Source organism: Hyla sarda, chromosome 1 (assembly GCF_029499605.1).
Source record: "Hyla sarda isolate aHylSar1 chromosome 1, aHylSar1.hap1, whole genome shotgun sequence".
NCBI lineage: Eukaryota > Metazoa > Chordata > Amphibia > Anura > Hylidae > Hyla > Hyla sarda.
In genome coordinates this window covers 244,625,734-244,651,723 of record NC_079189.1, presented here as the reverse complement: position 1 = coordinate 244,651,723, position 25,990 = coordinate 244,625,734, and the positions used below count along the sequence as shown (strand labels likewise).

Below are 25,990 nucleotides of genomic sequence, written 5' to 3'. Positions count from 1 at the left end.
GTATAGTTTCCTCACATTAGGTGCCGTATAGCTCCTCACATTAGGTGCAGTATAGTTCCCCACATTAGGTGCAGTATAGTTCTCCCCACATTAGGTGCAGTATAGTTCCCCCACATTAGGTGCAGTATAGTTCCCCCACATTAGGTAAAGTCTAGTTTCATCACATTAGGTGCAGTATAGCTCCCCACATTAGGTGCAGTATAGTTCCCCACATTAGGTGCAGTATAGTTCCCCACATTAGGTGCAGTATAGCTCCCCACATTAGGTGCAGTATAGCTCCCCACATTAGGTGCAGTATAGCTCCTCACTCCTCGCTCCTCCGCTCCACTCTGCTGTTGCTATGGGCGCACGCACGGGACCTCAGTGATGTCCCTGCATGCGCTACCTCTCGGCGGCCCCTGCGTTTTTAAAGTTAATGCGGGGACTGCCGCAGAAAGATAACGAGACATCCTTGTGTCCCGAAAAGATCTTTCAGGACACAGGAATGTCCAGAATGTGACGGGGGCCCCTGCGGGCTGCTTAGTGGCAGCCTCGGATCCCCCCCCCCCCCCGGGCTTGATTAGGGTGTGCCCAGGCACACCCGGCACACCCTTTGCGCACACCTATGCCTTGTCCTCAGCGTCTTCCCTGGCTCTTAGCAATCGAGCACAGATTTCATGGATCAATGTAACGCAATAGCATTAGATTGATCTATATAAGCCATCTGATGATGACTTATGATAGGCCCCTAGGGGGGCCAAAAAGCGTGTTAAAAAAGTAAAAAAAAAATGTTTTTACAGATAGAAAAGGGGGGTGATTTGAATTTTTATTAAAGGATGGATTTTTTAAATAATTTTTTATATAAAACAGTGTAAAAAAAATAAATAAAAATACACATATTTGGTATCGCCACGTGCGTAATTGTCCAAACTATTCAACTATTATATTCATGATCCTGCACGCTTAACGGCGTAAACACAAACAAAATTCCAAATGCCAAAATTGCTGATTTTTGGTGACATAACATTCCAAAATCTTTATATGAAAAGTGATATCTACGCAAGAACTACACAAAAGTTGTACAACTACAGCTCATGGCGCAAAAAACAAACCCTAACACTAATAAAAAAAAAAGTTATAAGGGTGAGAACACGGTATTAAACAAAGTTTTTTTTTTCTTTTTCAAATTTTCAATTTTGTTTTAGATGTAATCTATTTTCATAATATTTTTAGAATATACCACAAATGCAAACAAACAACAGAATCAAAAACAATACATTCAAAATTATAGGGACAGATAGAGAAGGTGAACCTTGGCTGTCACCGCAACAAGCATTCCTTCCCTAGGAACTTATAAAAATAAAATTCAAGCCTAACTTCCGGGCCAGGCACCTTCTATCTACCTTTAGCCCTATTTCCTGGTCGTTAAGGTATATGCCATGCTTCATCTCTGCTTGTACCTAACTTAACCCACTGTTTTATAGTCAACTAGCTGAGTACCCGGTGTTGCCCGGTTTTTCCTTCCTAATCCTTGTTGGGAAGGAAAATAAACAAAGGAGGAAACTTTTGACTTCATATCCCGTCCTCATATATTGTTGTCATATCCCAGCCAACGATCCCGTCCTCCTATCCCGACCTCCTATACCTTCCTCCTATCCTGTCCTCCTATCCCATCCTCCTATCCCGACCTATCTCGACTTCCTATCCCGACCTCCTATCCTGACCTCCTATCCCGTCCTCCTATCCCGTCCTCCTATGCCGTCCTCCTATCCCGTCCTCCTATCCTGATCTCCTATCCCGTCCTCCTTTCCCGTCCTATTTTGACCTCCTATCTCGACCTCCTATCCCGTCCTCCTATCCCGACCTCCTATCCCGTCCTCCTATCCTGTCCTCCTATGCCGTCATCCTATCTTGTCCTCCTATCCCGTCCTCCTATCCCGACTTCCTATCCTGACCTCCTATCTCGACCTCCTATCCAGACCTCCTCTCCCGACCTCCAATCCTGACCTCCAATCCCTACCTCCTATCCCGTCCTCCTATCCAATCCATCTATCCCAACCTCCTATCTCAACCTCCTATTCTGACATCCTATCCCATCCTCATATCCCCTGCTCCTATCTCGACCTCCTGTCTCGACCTCCTATCCTGACCTCCTATCCCAATCTATTATCCTAATCTCCTATCCCGTCCTCCTATCCAGTCCATCTATCCCAACCTCATATCTCGACCTCCTATCCCGACCTCCTATTCGGTCCTCCTATCCCGTCCTCCTATCGCGACCTCCTATCACGACCTCCTATCCCGACCTCCTATCCCGACCTCCTATCCCGACCTATCCTGTCCTCCTATCCCGACCTCCTATCTTGACCTCCTATCCCGACCTGTAATATGTGTACCAGGTATTGAAATATCTTCAGCTGTACGGAAGTTATGTAGGAACATACATTTCCCATTGATTTGCATGTGACTTTAAACAAAAGCCCTGACCCTCACAAATGGGGGTAGTTAAGGGTTAAATTAACTATCCTATATTTTAAGTGGACATATAAGTAACATGTGACCAAGTATTATGGAAATATCTCCAGCCGTTTGGAAGTTATGCAGTAACATATATTTCCCATTGACTTGTATGGGACTTTAAACATAAACCCCGCCCCTGGCAAATCGGGGTGGGTAAGGGTTAAATCACCTATCCTATGTATGTTGTTGACATATAAGTAACATGTGTGCCAAGTTTCATGTTAATATCTTTAGCCGTTTGGACGTGATGCTGGAACATACACACATACATACACACACACACACACACACACACGTTGAGTTTTATATATATACATTTATCTCCTCCTTATCTTACAGTTTATGGGAGTTACTATAGCCTGATATAATCAGGTCCTCCGTCTCTCTTCCCCTGCCCTATTCCCCACATCAACACAATTACAAACCAATAAAAACGAGAAAAAGAAAAGAACAAAAACAAAAAATAAAAAAAATTTAAAAAAAGGGAAAAGGAACTAAATCGACCCTCCCCTCGCCTTAGAATCTGGGTTTTTGCTATGTAGCTAATAAGGATAATTCTTAAAATGAAAGCGGGGCACATTGTTTGATTTAAAATGTGCTGCCTGTAAAAATGTTGTTTATTCATCAATTGGAGGACATGAGAGCGTTTAGGCATTCCTGCTTGGATAGAGGGAAGGGAAAAAAAACTCCCTACCCTCCAACAAGACTATAGAACCCAATTGCCTGAGTTCTACACTGCAGTAATCTAACCACTGCAGTGAAATAAAGACAAGGGGAAGGAGAAAAAATATATAAACGTTTTAACCAAGTGTAAGAACTGGAAGAGTTAACCTTTCCTGAGTTTTGGCTTGGCCGGGTTGCTTGGCTACGCCTTAGCCAATCTGTGCTGTGAGCAGTTACCAGGCTGAGCCTGCTCTTGTGGGCTTAGCTAGTTAAGTCCAGCTCACTCTGTCTAGTTGCCAGTGAAAGAAACTTGTTTCCAGTAACCAGCATTATTGTTTTCTGAATTTTTGGTTATATATCTTGGCTCTGCTTTGTGACCTTTCTTCTGCTTTTGTGCATCGGTACCTTGCTAATCTCCTGTTGCTGGCTCGGCTAGTTTTGACTCTGATTTGTCTGTGTGTGTGTTTAGTTTTATTTCTGTTAGTTTTGTGTGCCTCGAGCTGTTTCCTGGCACCTACCATATTGTATTTTATTGTTTTGACTTTTGACTGTCCCTGCACATAATATAGGAAGGGACAATCTTCATGGTCCACAACCTATTGTTTGTGACGGGTACGCAAGTAGGCAGGGACAGAGGGTGTGTCAAAGTTTAGGGCTTCACTCTATCCCTGCCAAAGTGACAAAAAGTTATTCAAGTTTGTCAAATTTACTTAAAGTTATTCAAGTTTGTCAAGCATGTCAAATGTACCATATTTTTAACCCAGAAAAAAATTATTGCTCTACAAAATCATGCAATTCCATATTTTGTTCAATTTTGCCCTACATATATCATTTTTTTTCTGGCTTTGTTATACATTGTATGATAAAAAAAAAAAGTGAATCTGTAGAAAGTTCAACTTGTCACGCAGAAAATAAGCCCTAATACAACTTTGTCAGTCGAAAAATAAAAAAGTTATGGGTCTTAGAAGATAACTAGGAAAAAAACGTTTCATGCTGCCTGAACTACAGGCAGCATGAAACATGCACAGGTTCCCAACAAACTATCATTTATTGTGTTGAAACTGCCAGAGAATGGAGCTCCAAAGTCACCAAGGAGGTCTCAAATGGTTTCTTGATGCTCTGACAGATACATTTCTCCATGTTTGAAGAAAGAGCTTTATCAAACCAGACCTGTGGGCAGTGAGGATCCAGCTGCACCAGTGACTTGGATTCTCAGTTCAGGCTAGTTTTGAAACTAGGATTTCTATGAAAGCTGCAGCATTTCAGAGTAAATCATAGATTGCTGCAATAAGCCTGACCTTGTTACATGTGTCCTGTAGCTTCGGTAGTATGAAATTAATGAGGCGGGGGGTTGTTTCTCCTTCTAAAAGGAACCTATCATCAATTTCATGCTTCCCAAACCACAGCCAGCATGAAACAGGAACATTCTTATCTATGATCCAATCTGAAACTACAAAGAAATCAAAGCTTAAAAAATGTCTAGGAACATATCAAAATACTAGAACTACACAATACATAATCAAACAAATCCACATGCATGCATACCCAATCTGCAAAACAACACAAAAATCAGCACTATTTAGCTTTAACCAAAAAAAACACCCAAGCTTGGGAAACTCACATATTACAAAAACACAACAAGCACTCCGACGGCACACAATTTTTTTTCTTTCTTTTTTTTTATCTTCTTTCTATATATATATATATATATATATATATATATATATATATATATACATACAGCAACAGGAGAATGCAGCAGCACACTGCCAGCACAAGGATATAGGTGCAACATGAATATGCAGTTAAAACATGGAGAGCTATACAGCTATGGTGTAATAGATGCAAATGTGAAACTATGAAATAGTGAGGCACTTAGCTCGCAAATTTGTCTCCGCCGGCTGCATATTCATGTTGCACCTATATCCTTGTGCTGGCAGTGTGCTGCTGCATTCTCCTGTTGCTGTATATCTAGCCTAGTAGCGTGCACCTGTAGGCCAGGTCCATATAATAGTTTGGTATCAACTAAAGTGCTGGCTGACTTATTCTTTGTCTATATATATATATATATATATATATATATATATATATTTCTTTTTATTTTTTTTCCAACAAAAAAATTTAAAATAAATAAAATAAAATAATACTATATTACACACATACTACACACATGCACATACATAACCATTTCTTTACAACATATTAAGAAACAAAATCTACAACTCAAAAACACATATTACAAACAGAAAACACAACAAGCATTCCCACTGCACACTAACTGTTTTTTTTCCATAATAATAATAATAACACTAATAATGCTATGCACGCACACACATACATATCCTTACTATATTTACCCTACAAAACTTAAACCAAAGAAAACTAAATCCACAATGGATACAAAAATACCAAAGGAGAAAAAATGGTTCGACTGCAATCTATAAACACTATATAAAACACTATACAATACACAAACCAAGATATAAAATAAACAAAATATAATTTATACTATACATACTATATACATATAACCTATATACACTATATACACCTACAAATATACAGAAAATACCTACAAAAATTATAAAACAGCCTGCTCTATACTGTCCCTTCACCCACACCACCCACCCTCCTGCACATGGGTCAGAGTCCATACAGTTCATAGTTTTCAATGTCCAGTCCATAACTGACCCATGCCAGGTCCACCAAAACAAACAACCACCACCACGCACAAATACATCCTCCCCACCTAGAACTCCTCCCAACCAACTTTACCATAACCAGCTTTATAATCAGGGCTGTGGAGTCGGTAGATAAATGTTCCGACTCCGGAGTTTTCTGTACTTCCAACTCCGACTCCCCGACTCCTCTGTATTAATATGCAAATGTATTTTATAATCCTTTAAAAATTATTACATATGAAAAATAGATATAAAATAATTCTAGTGCGTAAAATTAGAACATATGAAGAATAAATAGATAATAATACCTATAATTATTATCTATTTATATTTATTCTTCATATGTACTAATTTTACGCACTAGAATTAATTTATATCTATTTTTCATATGTAATAATTTTTAAAGGATTATCATGAAGTATCTATTAATTTTTATGCGGAATAACTTGTTTTTTAAGGGTTTTATTACATTTATAATTGGGTTTGTGTATTAATTGTAAATTTTTTTCTCATTAGCAATAACAATTTTTTGGTATATTATTCTGTACTATTATAAATTGTGAATTATTATTTATGTGCAATAACTCCAGACCATGAATTTTATTGGACATGCATTTTCTTTGTGCAATATATATATATTTATCATCCATGTGCAATATATTGTTCTTAGTGATTGTTGCTCCAAATTATCATTGTGTGTTATATACACATTATAAAATACATGTAGAGCCACACAGTGCCCGTGTTTATTCAAGCATCGGGTTTTTTGCAACTTTCCCTATATGTACATTTTTAATTTACAACGTACATTCAGTATGTAGTATCCCCTATATGTATGATCCACGATCCAGTAGTTGCGAATGCGCGTATTCTCAACACATCCTCGCATTCCCTAAAAGCAGTGGGGCAAGCTTCTCTTTAGCAGCGCTGCGTGTCACAGTATTGCGTGTCACAGCACCAGTCTGGCAGCCACGACTCGTTCTGGGTCATCCCGGAAGTTGGCGCTGTAAGTGTTTAGTCTGCCGGCTCCCGCAGCAATAGACAGGGAGCGCGGGCGTGACTACAGGTCTAAGCATGCCTGCAACCATTAGATCAACGTGCTGGCCACGCTGGAGGGACTCTGCACTATGATTACAGGTACAAGAGTTGCCTTTGTATCTGTTTCTATATGATTAATGAAGTATTGAAGTAAATTAATTTATTACGTGCTAACAATACATTGCAATGGATATTATGGGGATCATGCCATATACTATAAGGGATTCTCCTCATCCCTATATCTAATGCGCTATATATATATATATATATATATATATATATATAATGGCTATTCTGCTATTGCATGTTATATTTAGCAACGATTTTTGTTTACCACCCACTATGGGTCATGTGTGCTGTGAGGTCACTAGAGTACTACCCCCTTGAGACCATGTGCTGTGAGGTCACTAGGGTACCACCCCCTTGAGAACATCTAAAGTTCTGGATTTTCTGTTTGTTTTCATTAGCATTTTACACATCTGAGGAAGGGGCGCTGTATGCCCAGAAACGCGTTATGTTTTGGCTATTTTATGGAACTATAATAAATACTTTGATATAGAAATATATACAAGCATCATTCCGTTCTTCTGGAGTAAGCAGTTGCGCCTGGACCTGGGTTTTTTGTTTGTGCGACTATCCCTTATCCTGTCTCCCATTCCTGGAAGAAAGGCCGAAACCATTCCCTGCAGGAGAGTACCCACGGAGAAGCCCTCTCTGACCAGAGGTTTGAGATGTTGGCTTTCAAGAAGGTGTTCGTTAAAATAGATAAACCCCCTAGTCTCCTCGTGCGGTATGTAACCTCCCTCTTGACTAGGTTTATCCTGTTCCCCCATAACAGTTGGAAAAACAGGCTGTAGATCCTAGTGTAGTAAGCCCCTGGCAAGATACATACACTGCCTAGATAGATAAACAAGGGGAGCAGGTACGATTTGATCAGGTGTACCCTTTCCCTGAGGGTCATAGACCAACCCTTCCACTGGTCCACCTTCTGAGTGGCATCCTGGAGCTTACCATCCCAGTTTTTGGTGGGACAATCATCCTGGGCAAATGTGATGCCCAGAATTTTTGCTAACTCTTGGGGCCCTGGAAGGGTGTGTGGGAGATCAAACGTGGGATCTCCCCCTCCCAGCCAGAGACTTTCACACTTATCCCGGATGATTTTAGACCCGGATGCCTCCGAGTAACGTTCCACTTCCGACATCACCACATCGACCTCCTCTCTCGAAAATGGTGACATCATCAGCGTACGCCACCACTCTCTAGGCGACATCCAGCTCTGCCAGACCCATCCTGGCTCCCGCCAACGGCCCATAATCTACCCTCCGGACGAAGGGATCAATTGCGAACATGTATAAAAGCGGGCTCAAAGGACAACCCTGACGGACTCCTGACCCCACCACAAAAGAGCGGCCAGACCACCCGTTCACCAGCGGGAAACTCTCTGCCCCTGCATACAAGATCTTAAGCCAATTAACAAAAGCACATGGTAAGCCATATCTCAGAAGAACGGACCAGAGGTACTTGTGGTTCACCCGATCAAATGCTTTGGCCTGATCCAGGGACAGCAAGTACCCCTTCCAGAGACCTGCACTACTACGCTCCACTGCCTCCCTGACACTAAGGACAGCACTTAAGGTGCTGCGACCTGGAACCGAGCAATGTTGGGCCCCTTGAAAGGAGTCGGGGGGGGGGAAACTTCAACAGCCGATTAAACAGTATCTTGGGGAGAAGCTTCCTATACGTATTGAGAAGAGCTATGGGCCTCCATTTCTCAATACGGCTGGGATCTTTACCCTTTGAGAGAAGAATCAGGGCGGACCTCCTTATTGACTTCGGCAGAGTGCCCGAGGAGAGACACTCATTGAATACCCCAGTCAAGAGGGGAGCTAAAGACTCCTTAAAGGTCCTGTACCACTCGGATGTTAAGCCATCCGGACCTGGCGACTTCTTAGGGGCAAGTCCCTCGATAGCCAGTCTCACTACCTCTTCCCTGATTTCTTCTGCCAAAACATCAAGAGAGGGGTCTACCCCTGGCTCAGGAATGGTTTCAGCCAGGAAAGCAGACATCCTGTCTCAATCTAGATCCTTCCTTCCCAAGAGGTGTGAGCAGAAGGATCTGACGACCTCCAAGATCCCTGATCTGGACCGATTCAGAGATCCCGTACTATCAATCAGTCCTGAAATGACTTTTCTACTCACTGACATCTTGCAGTTTCTGTAAGGATCGGTTGAGCGGTACTTCCTGAAATCCCTCTCAAAAACCAAAGATGCGTGCCTATCGTACTGACACCTCATCAGCAAGGACTTCACTTTGGAGATATCCTCTCGGCTACCTCCAGTCGAGATGAGAAGCTCGAGTTTCCTCCTCAGACCCTGATACAGGCGATACCTGTTCAGGGACCTGAGGCTCGAGAGCTGTCGGAAGAACCCCGCAACCTGCTTCTTGAACATCTCCCACCACTCTGACTTACTAGGTACATAGGTACAGTAAAGGTACCTGACTCTGAAGAAAATCCACAAAGGACTGTCTTACCTCCGCTTCCTCCAGGAGGGACAAATTCAGCTTCCAGTAACCTTGACAATAAAAACATTCAGGGAAAACAAAATCATACAGTGATCGGAGAACTCCACCTCAACCACGGACGCTGCGGAAGAGACGGCTTCCTCCTTTAAATAAAACCTGTCTATTCTAGACCTGCAGCTAGTTCGATGATAGGTGAAACCCGCGTGGCCTGAGGGGCTCCGGATGTGGGCATCCTCTAGGCGAGCTTCCCTATACTATTGAGAGCTATGCTATCATAAGCCAACCGATCATTGGAGCCTCTTCTATCTTGGGATCTCGTGACAGTATTGAAATCCCCTCCAAAGATCACCTGTTGGCTTGTAAAAAGAAAGGGCCTAATCCTGATAAAGAGATATTTACGGTCCCACTTGGTTTGTGGGGCATAGATGTTAATGAGCCGGAGCTCCTGTCCCTTCATGAGGACATCAAAAATCAGGCACTTCCCCATTTCTAACTCAATAACCCGTCTGCATTCAACATGAGCGGTAAAAAGGACCGCCACCCCACTATATGGCTCAGCCGCAAGAGAACAGTGGGAGGGGCCGCGCCTCCACTCTCTCCTGGCTTTTACCAGGGAGGCAAGATCTGACAACCTGGTCTCCTGTAAAAAGAAAATGTTGGCATCAACGCGGCCGAGAAAATCAAAGGCTGCAAATCTAGCCATATTAGACTTTATGCTGGCACAGTTAATAGATGCCAGCGTCAGTGGGGTGAGTGCCGCCATCATAGATGATTGAATTAGTCGGCCCTAACCCCCTCATTTCTGTTTTTTCATTATCCCCTTATCCCCGGATGAGGAGGCTTCTTTCTCTTTAAACCTTTTTTTGGACTCAGACTGGTCCATTTTTAATTCCCCATCTCCGCCTGGCTCTGGTTTGGCCCCATCCCCTGAGGAAACTGCCCCATGAGGACAGGGCCCAGTTCCCCCTGGAGGCTCCCCCACTTCAGGCACCCCATCCTCTACCCCCCCCCCCCTCCCCTCCAAGGAGGGGGAGGAGATGGCATCGAGGACAGAGTACCGGTTAGACAGATCAATCAGAGGGAGGGCAGGTAAGCTTCTGCTTGGGACCTGGTCCATAGCACGGGGACTAGAGGGCTCCAACCTCTTCTTTCTCCCTTTACTGCCCTTCTTTTTTGGCCTCTCTTCACCCTCCTCATCCACACTTTCACAGTGGAAGGAATCGGAAAGATCAGCCTTGCTGCCCTCTTCTCTACAGATTCTCCCCACTTCCTCATCTAGCACATTCTCCTCCAGGGCATCAGCAGTTTCAGGACTAACCTCTGGAGCAGGGCCAGAAGCTACCCCTGCCACATGGGAACTCTTCAGTTCCCTGCTCCTTCTCCGATTAGCCTCCCGTCTCAGCTTGGCGGGACTTTTCCTCCTCACTGACCCTGTTGCACCTTCACCCGCACTCGTGCCCTCCCCAGCTGAGGCAACATTACTGCTCTCCCCAGCAAAGGTGACCGCTGCCCGGGCAAAGGCGTTAGGACAACGGCTGAAAGGGTGTCCTAGACACCACACAGATGACACCTGATCTGCCTACAGGATGCGGCAAGATGACCTACCCCACCACACAGAGCACAGACCTGCACAGTACAGGCTGCGCTAAAGTGAGTGGGGCTGCCACACCTGTGACAGACCTTGGGCTGCCCCTGGTAGAAAATTTGGATTCTGTCTCTCCCAAGAAAAGCAGCTGATGGGATGTGGGCAACAGTGCTCCCCGAACGCTACAGTTTGACGGAAAACGTCCAGGCTCCAGACCAGATCCCATGTTCTTCATAGTTCTTTTTTGGCATGTCCGTCACATCATCATATCGGCTGAGCCAGGTCATGATGTCATAGCAAGTGCGTGACTCGTTACGTGTCAAAACGATCACTTTCTTGGCCAAATTCTGACGGGATATCGCCTTTACGGTGAAATCCCGCCAGCCGGGCTTGCTTTTCACCACCTCATAGTTCAACCAGAAGAGATCAAGACCCTCCGGCCGAACAAAGCTGATGTCAAACTCAGAAGTACCGTAGGGGTGGATCAGGGCAAAGATGTCACTTGCCCTTAATTCCATCTGGAGGAGGAGCTCAACCACCTTACCCCGAGGCGGACACGCATCTTCTCCCCTCCACACTAAACGGACCACATTCCTACGGCCACTTTCCTGCCCGGATGTTGGGAGAGACCAGACCACCTCCCCGTTATTTTCTCGGAATGCGCCTAAGCCATGTCTTTCTATCCAAAAAGACAGGTCAACCTCACCCCTCCCCTCTACCTGGATTGACCTGTCTACCCTACATAGAGCCTCCAGGAGGCGCTGTTGCAAGTGACCCCCAGAGCCAGACGGAGATGGGGATCCCCCTGATCCCCCGGCAGTGACGCTGGCATAGCTTCTGGGAGAAGCAGCCACTACCGGGGGGGCAGTCGAACCAGAACCTGATCAAGACCCCAAACCAGGACCCTTATTCTTAACAGAGGTGTCAGCCACCAAACCTCTCTCTGGCATTCCACTACCACCCCTCTCTTGCACTCCACTTGCACTCCTCTCTTGTACTTCACAAGCACCCCCCTCATCCATACTGCTACCACAACTCCTCCCATGCACACTGCCATAACTCACATTCTGCACATTACCATTTTTATTCAAATTTTTTCTCTCACTTTCACTCTTGTGTACACTCTCCCTTGATGTATTAGAGGCCGGGCTGGCTTGGTCTATTGCTCCGTGTACAAGGGTTGCTGGCTTAAGGATCAGCACTGCACAGCTCCTCCGTTCAGTCTTCTGGGGCACGGACACAGGCTCCGCCCCCTCGCACAACGCCATAGATTTTGGCGGGAGCTGTCCCTCCGGACGCACTCCCGCCCCGCCTACTGCAGCTGACATGCACGGAACCCCCCCCCCCTTCACAGGGGAGAGTCCCGACGTGCCAGAACTGGTACCAACTGTGTTACCTAGGGGACAGCCCCCTGAACCAACAAGGTCAGGCACCCAGACACTTCCCCCCTCACAGGGGAGAGCCCCGCATTGCCAGGACCTGTACTGCCCGCTTCAATCGGGGGACCGCCCCCCAAATGGGTAAATCTGCTGCTATTTTCTGGTGCCTGGACACCCTCCCCCCTCGCAGGAGGGTGCCCTATTTTTTCTATTGCACCCGTGGCCATTTTGGGTGCACTACTGTATCCCCCATGCTGTCCCCGCTCCACTAAAGAAACGGGGTCTGGCAGCTTGGGGGACCCAGCACCCTGAACCGGCTTCTCAGCCGACCCAGGTTGCTGGAAAGAAGAAAAGACAAACTTCACTGCCTGTGTCTTCTTCCTCTTCTTGCCCTTTGCTTTTTTTCTTCTCCTCTGGGCCCAAATCATCCCCGAAAGAAACATTTTCTAGACGAGTGGGGGACTCCTGCATAACAATCACCCGCAGGAGACCCCCATCTGCCAAGCCGCTGCAGTCACTGCCATCATCTTCATCACTGGAGGGAGGTAAGGCCACCTGAGCCGCGTTTATGTGATCTTCACTCAGGGTAAGTGGGAGGTCAGGGGTAACAGTGGTGATACAAACAGAACCCGTGTCCATATCCCCCTCACTCACATCCCCCTCCTCACCTTCCTCCTCCTCACTCTCATCTTGGTGAAATTCTTTTTCTGAACCTCTGGAGACCCGCATTTTGGGGAACCTCTCTTCATTAAGAATCTTCTCACTGAAGAAGCCGGCTCCCTCCACAATGTCTGCTCTCAGCTGAACAATCTCCTCCACTTCTTTCTTTAATGTTCTCACCTTTGCAGTGAATGCTGCTCGCTTGCCCTTGGCTGCCGTATCCACCTGGTAACTTGTGAACTTTATGTCTTCTCTAAGACCACGAAGCTGTTTCCCATGTTGCTCATATTGGGCCATCTTCGCCTGGATTCTTGAACCAAAAGTCGCCAGGGATTCCCTTGGCCAATTTACCCCCCCCCCATTGCTGGGGTTCTGAGGAGCCTGAGGTAGAAGCCTTTCCTCCATTCCTCTGCCTGGACGTACTTCTTTTCCTTGAGAAGCTTTTGCTGGAAGCTTTGCAGCTCCCAGGAGGGGACGGGGGAAAAGGGCCAAACATGGCTATGGGCCCTGGTGGATCTCCACACCCCATCCTGGCTACTGGCCGTCGCATGTTCCTTTGCACCCCCCGCCAGCCGGGTACGGGGAGTGCAAGATGAAGCCCCAGATTCCTCGGGCTCCATACCAGGAAAAACCTACCCAGGTGCCTGCCACACACCTGGGGAGAGGCGGATGATTTCTATGCTTCTCTGGAAGTCTCTAGAAGTAACAGGAGCTCAGACACAACCAACCTCTCTCCAGAGCTGTACTCACTATTCTGCTGGTGGGGCCACTGTGTACATGCAGTACTTATCGTGTACTGATCCTGAGTTATATCCTGTAGATCTTTTATTTAAAAATATAAAACATTATAATAATAAAAAACAACACCATAACAATAATACAAACAACATACACCTGTACAATATAAGGAAAAATAATTGTCCATATTAATCCATAAATGTCCATCAGATCCTGTATAATACTCCAGAGCTGCACTCATTATTCTGCTGGTGGGGTCACTGTGTGCATACATTACTTATCCTGTACTGGTCCTGAGCTACATCCTGTTTTAGGATACATTCAAACAGGTAGATTACCTGCAAGTTTTTCAGCTGCAGGTTTGAGCAATGAGTAATGAGGAAATTCTGCTGCGAAAAATCCAACGTGGCTTAAACTCGCAGCGGAAAACTCACAGGTAATCCACCCGTGTGAATATACCCTTATACCCCAGAGCTGTACTCTCTATTCTGCTGGTGTAGTCACTGGGGGAGATTTATCAAAACATGTGCAGAGGAAAACTTGCCCAGTTGCCCATAGCAACCAATCAGCTTGCTTCTTTCATTTTTAGGAAGGCCTGTGAAAAATGAAAGAAGCGATCTGATATGTTGCTATGTGCAACTGGACAACTTTTCCTCTGCACAGATAAATCTCCACCATTGTGTACATACATCACATTACTTATCCTGTTCTGATCCTGGTATATATCCAGTATTATGCTCCAGAGCTGCAGTCAATATTCTGCTGGTGGAGTCACAGGGGGACATTTATCATTGGCTTTACACCACTTCAATGTTCTAAATGTCCCTGCAAATTTTGTGCAACTGCATTTTTTGCGCAATTTTCGGTAGAACATCCTTCAAAGTTGTATACTATTTGGTGCACCGTACCCCACTTTATGCAGTGGAGCTGAATTTATTATTTGTGCCAATTAAATTTAGAAGTGCTTTTTTTTGTGCAAAGCCTACTTTTTTTTGCACAAACCTACACCATCTTATAGGTTACGTACAATAGTGTCAGATGCTAGAGCACAAAGCTTAAACCAATCTCTGCAGCTGACCGGTTTCTATAGTTGAGCAAAATTTATCAAGTCCTGTGCACCTTTTTAGTAAATTTTGAGCAACTGTGCAAATATTACACCAAGCAAACAGGGGTATAATCTATTCTACTTTACACCAACATTGATAAATGTCCCACACTGTGTACATAGGTGGTGAGAGGATCAGGGGGCCTGGGCAAAGGATATGTGATAAAGAAACACATATACATTTTAAATAACAACTATGTTAATTACAAACATGTCACTGTTATTTGGAGGTACTGGGGCAAAAAAAGGTTGTGAACCACTGACCTAAAGCATAGAAGGTGTGAAACACCAGAGAAGAAAGAAAACACAGCTCAGCTCACCAGACAAATGTGAACAGGTACTGATTACATCAGCGGCACATCCAGGTGGTGGAGCTCGGACTGAACAGGCCGTCTCCGGTATCGTACAGTTTAGCGGAAAGAGGAAAAGGTGTCCAACTCTTTGACCATCCGTGCGAGTTAAAACTTCACTTCTAGCGATTCATTTCAATCATTTTATTGACTTTTTTGGCAGAGAATACAAACAGTCCCTTAAAAATGTAGGGCATAACTTCTAGCGATTAAATTAAATAAAAATCGTGGACGGGACACAATAGCCCATATATAAAATTAACATTATAGTACCCATTGTTAGCCGCAGTATGCATGCACCATACACATCAATTAGAATATATATATAAAAAAATAAACAATGTGCTTTATGGCAAAGTATAATACATGATTATAACTCGTTACGGTCTGGGTTATTCCACATTGTAACGAGTTATAATCATTGAAACAACAAAAAAGAGTTATATCCAGCTCACCCTTGGGATTGCGCTCGGACTGGACCAGGACTAGTCCACTTAGCACATAGAAAGAAGAGAATGTCCAGCGCCAGACTCGTGCAAGGAACTTCTTTATTAGGTTGCCATGGGAAACGACAGGAACTCAAGTAATGTGACACGTTTCGTCCCACAGGGCCTTAGTCATACAAGTGTTGCATAGAATTAAATCACTTTATATATGCTATGTGGGAGTGACATGGATGGGGTATATCCAAGCCACACCACTTCCACACCTGCACACATAATTACAGACGTTTTAAAACCAACAAAGGTATCAGGGAAATGAATATCCAAAAAACATCATAAAAAATTATGTTTATGAAAAGATAAGAAAAAACATAAGAAAAAAATGGTTTTATTCGTCAAACATTTTCATTGGTCTCTCCCGAGATTAGATGAATTTTGTTATCTTAGAATATAAGAACTATAGTTGAATTATCGGTATGGCCGATATTATCGGAAGATAATCACGATTTTGGGCATTATCGGTATCGGCAATTACCTTGCCGATAAGCCGATAATGCCCCCCCCCCCTGACCCGACCCGCCGCACCGCGTCGCACCCCCCACCACACCGCCCCACCCCCATTGCCTCCCCATCCCCGGTTTTATAATTACCTGTTCCTGGGGCCCACGCTTCTTCTTGCTCCTGCTGCGTCCTGCGTTACGCTGTGCGCAGTGATGTGCGCGACGTGGCGTCACCGTCAGTGCGCACAGTGACAGTTCAGGAGGACGCCACCGGAGCCAGATGTAGAGTGGACCCCGGGAACAGGTAATTATAAAACCGGGGATAGGGGAGGCAATGGGGCCGGGGCAGTGCGGCGGGTCGGGGGAGGGGCGGTGATAGGTCTCAGGACCCCCGGACAGGCAGGGGGAGAGTAGTGGGTGGCGGCGGCGGTCTATGGCACCGCAAAAGCCACTGCAGTGCATTGATTTAAAACGCACGCTTTAAATCAATGATCTGCAGCGGTGTCGCGGGGGGATAAATAGCCGACAACTTATACCGGAATATCGGTATAAGTTATCGGCTATCGGCCCTAACCTACACCGATTATCGGTATCGGCCCTAAAAAAACGATATCGGTCGATCCCTAATGGGAGCCTAAGGAGAGAGGAATGATAGTGGATTGATGGTAGAACTGGAGGAGCTGAACAAATATCAACCAAAATTATATATATGTATTTTGATCATACAGTACAGAGATGGCGACAATTATTGTTGGATCTTTGATCATAACTGTTCTGCATATAGTTGTAGAATAAAACTAGTTTGTTTTATTGAGGCTTGAGACATGAAAAAGAAAAAAAAAACTGGAAAGGGAGGCATTCAGATATGGATCAATAATGTAGGATAGTGTCTAGCCTCCTATTTACACCATGCGGTGCCCGCGTATTCAGTGTGAGGATCCCAAAAATTTCACGGTCCAGTATCTTCTGTCTCATGTTGCCACCTCTAGGTGGCCTCTCAACCCTCTTGATGCCCTGTAAAATGAGGCTCGAGGTGCTCCCTCCATGTACCTCAGCGCAGTGTTTGGTTATCATGGATACGTGCCGTGTCTGAAAATGCACAACGTTGGACAAGTGCTTCCGTATTCTGATCTTCAGTGGATTTATGATGCATCCTACATATTGTACATTGCAGGCACGGCACGTAAACAGGTACACAACCCCGGTGGTGCTGCAATTTATGTATTGCTTGATGTTGAATCTATTGTTGTTGCTAGAAGAGATGAATGATGCAGAATTATGCATGTAACTGCAGCAGATACATTTTCTAGAACCGCATTTGTATGTACCTGGACAGTTTAGCCAAGTGGGTTTTTGTCAGGGAGGGTCTACAAATAGACTAGCTGACAATTTTTCACCTAGGGTTGGTGCCCTGTTTGAAACGCATCTATAGCCGTTTTTCGGGATCTGTATATATAATAGGTATATGTTTGCCAATAATCCCCTTAACTGCCTTGAAATCGATGCTGTATTGCGCTGAAAAGACCACCGGTGAATTTTTATTGTGGATGTTTGTGTTGTTTTTTGACTGTGGCTTAATTATATTGGAGCGATTTTTATTGCTGGCGACATCTCTCTCCCTGGATATGGTCCAGTCAGGATAGCCGCATTGTCTCAGTCGGTTGCCAACGGCAACACGCTCGTCGGCAAAATCTTGATCCTGGGAACAGTTGCGGCGTGTCCTGATAATTTCTCCAACCGGTAAGTTCTCGATCACATGGGCAGGGTGATGCGAACTGGCGTGCAGGATAAAATTCACTGCAGTTTTTTTCCTAAAGGTGGTAGTGTTAATTTTGCCAGTTTGCATATCAACCTGCAGTGTGAGATCGAGAAAATTAATTGAATGTGCTTCAAAGGCAACTGTAAACTGAAAATTGAGTTCATTGGTGTTGATGAACTGGGTGAACCCCGGTATAGACACCACATCCGACCTCCATATAAACAGGAGGTCGTCGAGGTAGCGGCCATACCACAGCAGATGGACGCTGCAGGGGTTCACGGGGCAAAAAGAATCTCCCACCAACACATATATATGTTGGCGAGAAAGGGGGAGAATTTCACCCCCATGGATGTGCCGGTAGTCTGTAGGAAAAATTTGTTGTTAAACATAAAAAATGATGCTTCAGGAGGAACTCGACAACCAAAAGAATGTATTCACAAAGATGTTGTGGATAACGAGAATAAAATCCTAAAAACCATGTCAGGGCGTGAATGGCCAAATCATGGGGGATAACCGAGTACAGGGAGGTCACATCAGCTGTGACCCACCTGTACTCGGGTCTCCAACATACCTGCTCGAGCATCTCGAGTGCTTGGTATCTTTGATGTGTCCTGGCATTTTGGGTACCAAGGGCTGTAAAAAAGAATGAACCCAGGCGCATAAGGATTTGTTTAGGGACGAGATGCCAGCTACGATTGGACTACTGGTGAAAGAAACTAAAATTTGGTGGGATATCTCAAATTAAAAAAAAATACTCGAGTCAAAACATGATACCTCATGGGTTAAGTCTGAGGAAATTCACAACCACCTTTTAAAGCTGACTGGGACTCTTTGCTGGCTGAATCTTCACTTCGGTTTGTCAATCTCATTATACAATATGAAGAAAAAGCCCTAGCCGAAGTGAATTAGAACATTTCTGCCATACACCATTCCCTACAACAACATGAACACACACTAACTTACAAAGATTTGGATGACAAAATTCCTGAAAATATAGCTAAGTTGGAGACCATGATGAAACAAAACAACAAAAATTCATGCGGATCTTGAGGATTATCAAACCCAATCAGTGTTCCTGTGGCCCAACAACAAATCCAGCATGCAACCACCAAGATCTATTCTCAAGAAAAAGAACAGAACAGAGGAAAAAGAAATAAGTCCAATAACAGCAACAAAAAGGACTTTAAAGTCAGCTTTTCCTCAGCAAGCGAGCTGGATTCCAATGAAACTGCAGCAAACTCCCACTCATTATTGCTCATAATGACGCATCTTCACCATTACCAATCCCTAAGAGAGTCAAGCCACAGAACAAATAACTTGCAAAAAACAACATGCGGGAAGGAAACACCATGCCCGAAAAAAGAAAAGATCCATGTGACACAACAACAAGAGGTAATCAGTATTCCTATTTATAACTTATCAGCTACCATTATTTCACAGACTCGGTTAACTTTATTAACACGAGGACTCTCATTTTGACCTACTAATAGACTGGACTTTTTTCAAACCATGCTTGACGTGAACCGTTTTGTCAGAAATGTCACCATCCGCAAACACTTGCATGCATTGATAATATGAATGGCTCAAATGAGCAAAATATGTTTAATATGCAAACAATAAATATTTCTCAGCATGATTTTGTGTCTAGTGGTATTGTTTATGCTGACACTACTGTAGAAAGGGGTGGAGGAGGCTTTAATTTTGTGGATCTTGCTGCCATAACATTCCTGCAGGAACTATGTGATGGTGACGGGGATGGCAATGTCCCTAAATGTGACATTGCAAACCCCGGTTACTATCCCATCACATCGCGCTCCCCGGCTCTCGACATGTTACAGGAGGCCGTGGTGCTCTAGATTTTTGCTTTGTCTTCTCAAAAAAGAAGATACACCACAATCTTAATGTGCTAGAAAGAAAGGCCTTGTCAGACTTACAAAAATTTGATCAAATAGTAGTCAGACAGGCCGATAAGTACAGTGGTGATTCTGGACAGCGGTCTCTATAATACATTAAATATGGAGATATTGAATGATACTAAAACATATAGACCACTGTCCAGCAATCCCACTGCACATTTTAAGTCCAAATCGACATCTCTTGAGCGCCTTGGGGTAGAAAATGGCTGCTTAACAGAAAAAAAAGCAGAGTATCTTATTGTTGATGATCCTATAATACGAATATTTCACTCCTTCCCCAAGGTACACAAAGAGACCTTCCTCCCTCCCCTCAGGCCAATCATAGCTGGCATCTTGTCCCTAAACGAATGCACATGCGCCTGGGTTTATTCTCTTTTACAGCCCTTGGTACCCAAAATGCCAGGACACATCAAAGATACCAAATATGCTCGAGGAGGTATGTTGGAGACCCGAGTACAGGTGGGTCACAGCTGATTTGACCTCCCTGTACTCGGTTATCCCCCATGATTTGGCCATTCACACCCTGACATGGTTTTTAGGAGTTTATTCTCGTTATCCACAAGATCTTTGTGAATACATTCTTTTGGTTGTCGAGTACCTCCTGAAATTTTTCCTACAGACTATCGGCGCATCCATGGGGACGAAATTCGGTTGGTGGGAGAGGGAGATTCTTTTCGCCCTCATGAACCCCTACAGCGTTCATCTGCTGTGGTATGGCTGCTACATCGACGACCTCCTGTTTGTATGGGGGTCAGATGTGGCAGCCATACCGGGGTTCACCCAGTTCATCAACACCAATTAACTCAATCTTCAGTTCACAGTTGCCTCTGAAGCACATTCAGTTAATTTTCTCGGTCTCACACTGCAGGTTGATATGCAAACTGGCAAAATTATCACTACCACCTTTAGGAAAAAAATTGCTGTGAATTCTATACTGCACACCAGTTCATGGAGCAGGAGGAGAAGAAAGGATCCTTTGTGGAGCTCTTCATACGATAGGAGTAGTGAAATTAAAGCCGTATTACCAGCAGTGAATTAGAAATAAAAACTGGTTTATTAGAGCGCTCCTGGACGAGCGCTCTAATAAACCAGTTTTTATTTCTAATTCCCTGCTGGTAATACGGCTTTAATTTCACTACTCCTATCGTATGAAGAGCGCCACAAAGGATCCTTTCTTCTCCTTCTCCATTGCATAAGACCAGCGGCGATTCCATCCCGATCAGGCGGATCCTGGCAGCACTTCCATGCTTGACCCACATCAGTTGGGCCCCTATGTCTTCGCAGGTGTGGTGCCCTTAGCATAACGCTCCCAGGTGAGCGCAACACTAAGAGTTTTTTCATATTAAATTTTTATCCTGGGTAACGGCACAAGGTTGGTCGCATTGTCTCTCTTTTTTCTCTTACATATATGAGCACACCAGTTCATGACACCCTGCGCATGTGATCGAGAACTTACTGGTGGGAGAAATGATCAGGACACGCCGCAACTGTTCCCAGGATCAAGATTTTGCCGACGAGCTTGTTGCCGTTGGCAACCGCCTGTGACAAAGCGGCTATCCTGACTGGACCATATCCAGTGCGAGAGATATCGCCAGCAGTAAAAATCGTTCCGATCTAATTAAGCCACAGCCCAAAAACAACACAAACATGCACAATACAAATTCACTGGTGGTCTTTTCAACGCAATACAGCATCAATTTCAAGGCAGTTAAGGGAATTATTGACAAACATATGCCTATTATATATACAGATCCTGAGTTTCGGGAAGCCTTGAAAAACAGCTATAGATGTGTTTCAAAGAGGGCACTTACCCTAGGTCAAAAATTGTCCCCTAGTCTATTTGTAGACCCTCCCGCGACAAAAACCCACTTGGCTAAACTGTCCAGGGACATACAAATGCGGTTCCAGAAAATGTATCTGCTGCAGTTACATGCAAAATTCTACGTCATTCATCTCCTCTAGCAACAGCAATAGATTCAAAATCAAGCAATACATAAATTGCAGCACCGACGGGGTTGTGTACCTGTTTACGTGCCGTGCCTGCAATGTACAATATGTAGGATGCACCCTAAATCCACTGAAGATCAGAATACGGAAGCACTTGTCTGATGTACATGGAGGGAACACCTCAAGCCTCATTTTACAGGGCATCGAGAGGGTTGAGAGGCCACCTAGAGGTGGCAACATGAGACAGAAGGTACTCGACCGTGGAATTTTTTGGATCCTCACGCTTAATACGTGGGCACCGTACAGTCTAAATAGGAGGCTAGACACTATCCTACATTATTGATCCATATCCGAATGCCTCCCTTTCCAGTTTTTTTTTCTTTTTCATGTCTCAAGTCTCAATAAAACAAACTAGTTTTACTCTCCAACTATATGCAGAACAGTTATCCAACAATATTTGTCGCCATCTCTGTACTTTATGATCAAAATACATATATATAATTTTGGTTGATATTTGTTCAGCTCCTCCAGTTCTACTATCAAACCACTATCATTCCTCTCTCCTTAGGCTCCCATATCTACAAAAATTCAACTATAGTTCTTATATTCTAAGATAACAAAATTCATCTAATCTCAGGAGAGACCAATGATGATAATTGACGAATAAAACCATTTTTTAAAAAGGTTTTTCTTATCTTTTCATTAACGTAATTTTTTATGATGTTTTTTGCATATTGATTTCCCTGATTCCTTTGTTGGTTTTAAAACATTTGTAATTATGTGTGCAGGTGTGGAAGTGGTGTGGTTTGGAAATGCCCAATCCATGTCACTCGCACACAGCATATATAAAGTGATTTTAATCTATGTAACACTTGTATGACTAAGGCCCTGTGGGCCGAAACGCGTCACATTACTTGAGTTCCTGTCATTTCCCATGGCAACCTAATAAAGAAGTTCCTTGCACGAGTATGGCGCTGGACATTCTCTTCTTTCTATGAGTTATAATCATGTATTATATCTATTTATTATATCTAGACAGCCTTATCAGGTTTTCCACACTACCTATGTGCGTCCTTCCTGTACACCAGATCTTTCGCCGCACTCCAAAGCCGGTGTCAGGGTGAACCTGGTAATCTCTATTCCTTCTACTAAGTGTATATAAGTAACATTGTCTTTTATACTATCGCCATGATTAAGAGCTATTCATAGCTCGACACGCGTCGGCGCTTCGTCTTATATTTTATAGATTTTTGTTTTTGCTCCGTTTTTAATTGGAATGCATTAAAAGTAAAGTTCTAACTTCCCCTAAGCTGTGAGACACCAGAGAACTGACACATTTTCTTTAATCAACATACAATAATTTGTCATGTGAGACTATTTCATATTTGAAAATATATCATTTGTACAAAATATGCCATGGGCCAAATACAATTTTGGGGTTCACCAGAGTGTGATTTCATTGCAGTTTGACACAGTTATACAGAAGGAAGCATGACACTTCAAGTCTTTAATCCCCTTCACATCACAAATGTGTGGTATAAAGCCAGTGTGTTGTACTCCTTTGGCGTACTAGTGACTACATCATGTCTGTTTCTTAAAGGGGTACTCCCGTGGAAAACTTTTTTTTTTTTATTAACTGGTGCCAGAAAGTTAAACAGATTTGTAAATTACTTCTATTAAAAAATCTTAAATCTTCCAGTACTTATTAGCTGCTGTATATTACAGAAGAAATTATTTTCTTTTTAGATTTCTCTTCTGTCCCGACCACAGTGCTCTCTGCTGACCTCTGCTGTCCATTTTAGGAACTGTCCAGAGCAGAAGAAAATCCCCATAGAAAACATATGCTGCTCTGGACAGTTCCTAAAATGGACAGAGATGTCAGCAGAGAGCACTGTGGCCATGTAAATCCAAAAAGAAAAGCATTTCCTCTGTAGTATACAGCAGCTGATAAGTACTGGAAGGATTATGATTTTTTAATAGAAGTAATTTACAAATCAGTTGAACTTTCTGGCACCGCGAGAGTACCCCTTTAACATATACTTTTGTGGGTCTAGAAAATATAGTGGAAAAACAGACTGAATGCAGAAATGACTAGATTACAATCAGTCTATAAGTCAAAGGGTTAGTCACAGCCACACTGCAGAGCAAGTTATTCCGATATATACCAGCCTACATACTACTACTGTAAAATAAGAGTAGAAAATTAGTGGATAAGTTCAAGATCAGTGAAGCTGCCTGTTAATTATTCACATCCCAGCTGTCCAGAGTTTTTTGAAGAAGGGCACACTCAGTTGGAGCTGTCTGCAGGCTGCCAGTAGAGCTTTAGTCCTTTAAAGGGGTACTCCGCTGAAAAACATTTTTTTTTAAATCAACTGATGCCAGAAAGTTAAACAGATTTGTAAATTACTTCTATTTAAAAAGCTTAATCCTTACAGTTGTTATCAGCTGCTGTATTCTCCAGAGGAAGTTCTTCTCTTATTGAATTTCCTTTCTGTCTGACCATAGTGCTCTCTGCTGACACCTCTGTCCATGTCAGGAACTGTTTGAAGCAGGAGCGGTTTGCTATGCGGATTCACTTCTACTCTGGACAATTCCTAAAATGGACAGAGGTGTCAGCAGAAATGCTGTTGTCAGACAGAAAGGAAATTAAAAAAGAAAAGAACTTCCTCTGAAATATACAGAAGCTGATAAGTACTAGAAGGATTAAGATTTTTAAATAGAAGTAATTTACAAATCTGTTTAACTTTTTGGCACCAGCTGATTAAAAAAAAAAATGTTTTCCAGCGGAGTACCCCTTAAATATATCTAAAATAATTTTTAGAAGCTGCTATATAATTTATGCGTATCAGTATTTGATGGTAGAAGTTTGTACTTGCTGGGTAGAGAACCTCATGTGACAGTGATACTTTGACACTTATGACAATAAAAGGAAGTAACATCTCTGGAAAGATGCATAGATTCAGTCATCTATATCAGCTTTACCATAGTTGAAAATGTTTCTAAATGACTTATTGCATTCTGCTTAAAGAATTTATCCAGGAATAAAAAAACACAGCAAATATTTTTCAAAAACAGCTCCACGTCTGTCTCCAGGTTGGGTGTGGTTTTAGAACTTGGCGCCATTCACTTTAATGGAACTGACCTGCCATAGACTGTCACACCCCCTCCCATAGACTTGCATTGAGGGGGCGTGGCCGTGACGTCGCGAGCGTGGCCATGATGTCATTAGCGGGGCGTGGCTGTGATGTCACGAGCCTCCAGTGCTGCACCCGACACTCTAAACAAACACTGGGTGCAGCAGGGAGATCGTATTCTTTGGATAGGGGATAAGATGTCTAGGGGCGGAGTACACCTTTAGGCTAGATTTCCACTTGGTTTTTTTTTGTACACCTAAAAAAACGCCAGCAAAAATGCCAGAAAAACTGCCTCAAGTTTTTCCTGAGTTTTGGCAGTTTTTCTGGCGTTTTTTCTGGTGTTTTCCCTGGTGTGAGGAAACAGCCAAATTTGTACCCAGGGCATTTTTTCACTGACTTCTGGGTACCACTCTGTGGGTCGGATGCTGAGCGCTCGGTCCACAGAGTGTAAGGAGATGAGGAGTGATGTATCACTACTCACCTCCCCGGCAGTATAGTATACAGGGGTGCATAGTGTACCCGTGTATACTATTCAGGAGCCGGGAATCCTGTCACCAGACTGACAGGACTCCCTGCTCCTTTAGCCCCTTTGGGCGGTATACAGAATATACAGCTATCTATAGATAGCTGTATTTTGTGTATACAGAACAGGAGGTCCACTTACCTCACTTGTTTCTGTCACCGCCGATCTGTGTAGCCCCGCCCCTTAGTGATGACGTCATTAGGGGGCAGAGCTACAGACGGGATTCAGGCTAGTCTGAAGCTCTGTTCCCATTGTCCGTTTTGGATAATGGGAACAGACCCTTCTGCCAGTGTCTACCCAGACAGGGAGACTCCAGCTGTTGCTAAACTACAACTCCCAGCATTTGCCTGTCTGGGCATGCTGGGAGTTGTAGTTTTGCACCAATTGGAGGCTCACTGTTTAGGTAGACATTGCATTATGGGCGCTCTCCCCTACAGAGAGCGCAAAAAATGTCCTAACCCATTTCTTTGTGTTTTTTTTTCTTCTCGTTTCAGATCCGTGTATGCAGAGGATTACGACGGATTTGATGGATTACGACGGATGAAC

General features: G+C 43.8%; 1 protein-coding gene across 6 annotated transcripts in view; it reads right to left on the bottom strand.

Moving 5' to 3' along the window:
• The window catches only part of CERS4 (ceramide synthase 4), a 324,796-nt gene that overhangs the window by 156,422 nt on the left and 142,384 nt on the right, over positions 1 to 25,990 (bottom strand). The window lies entirely within an intron of this gene.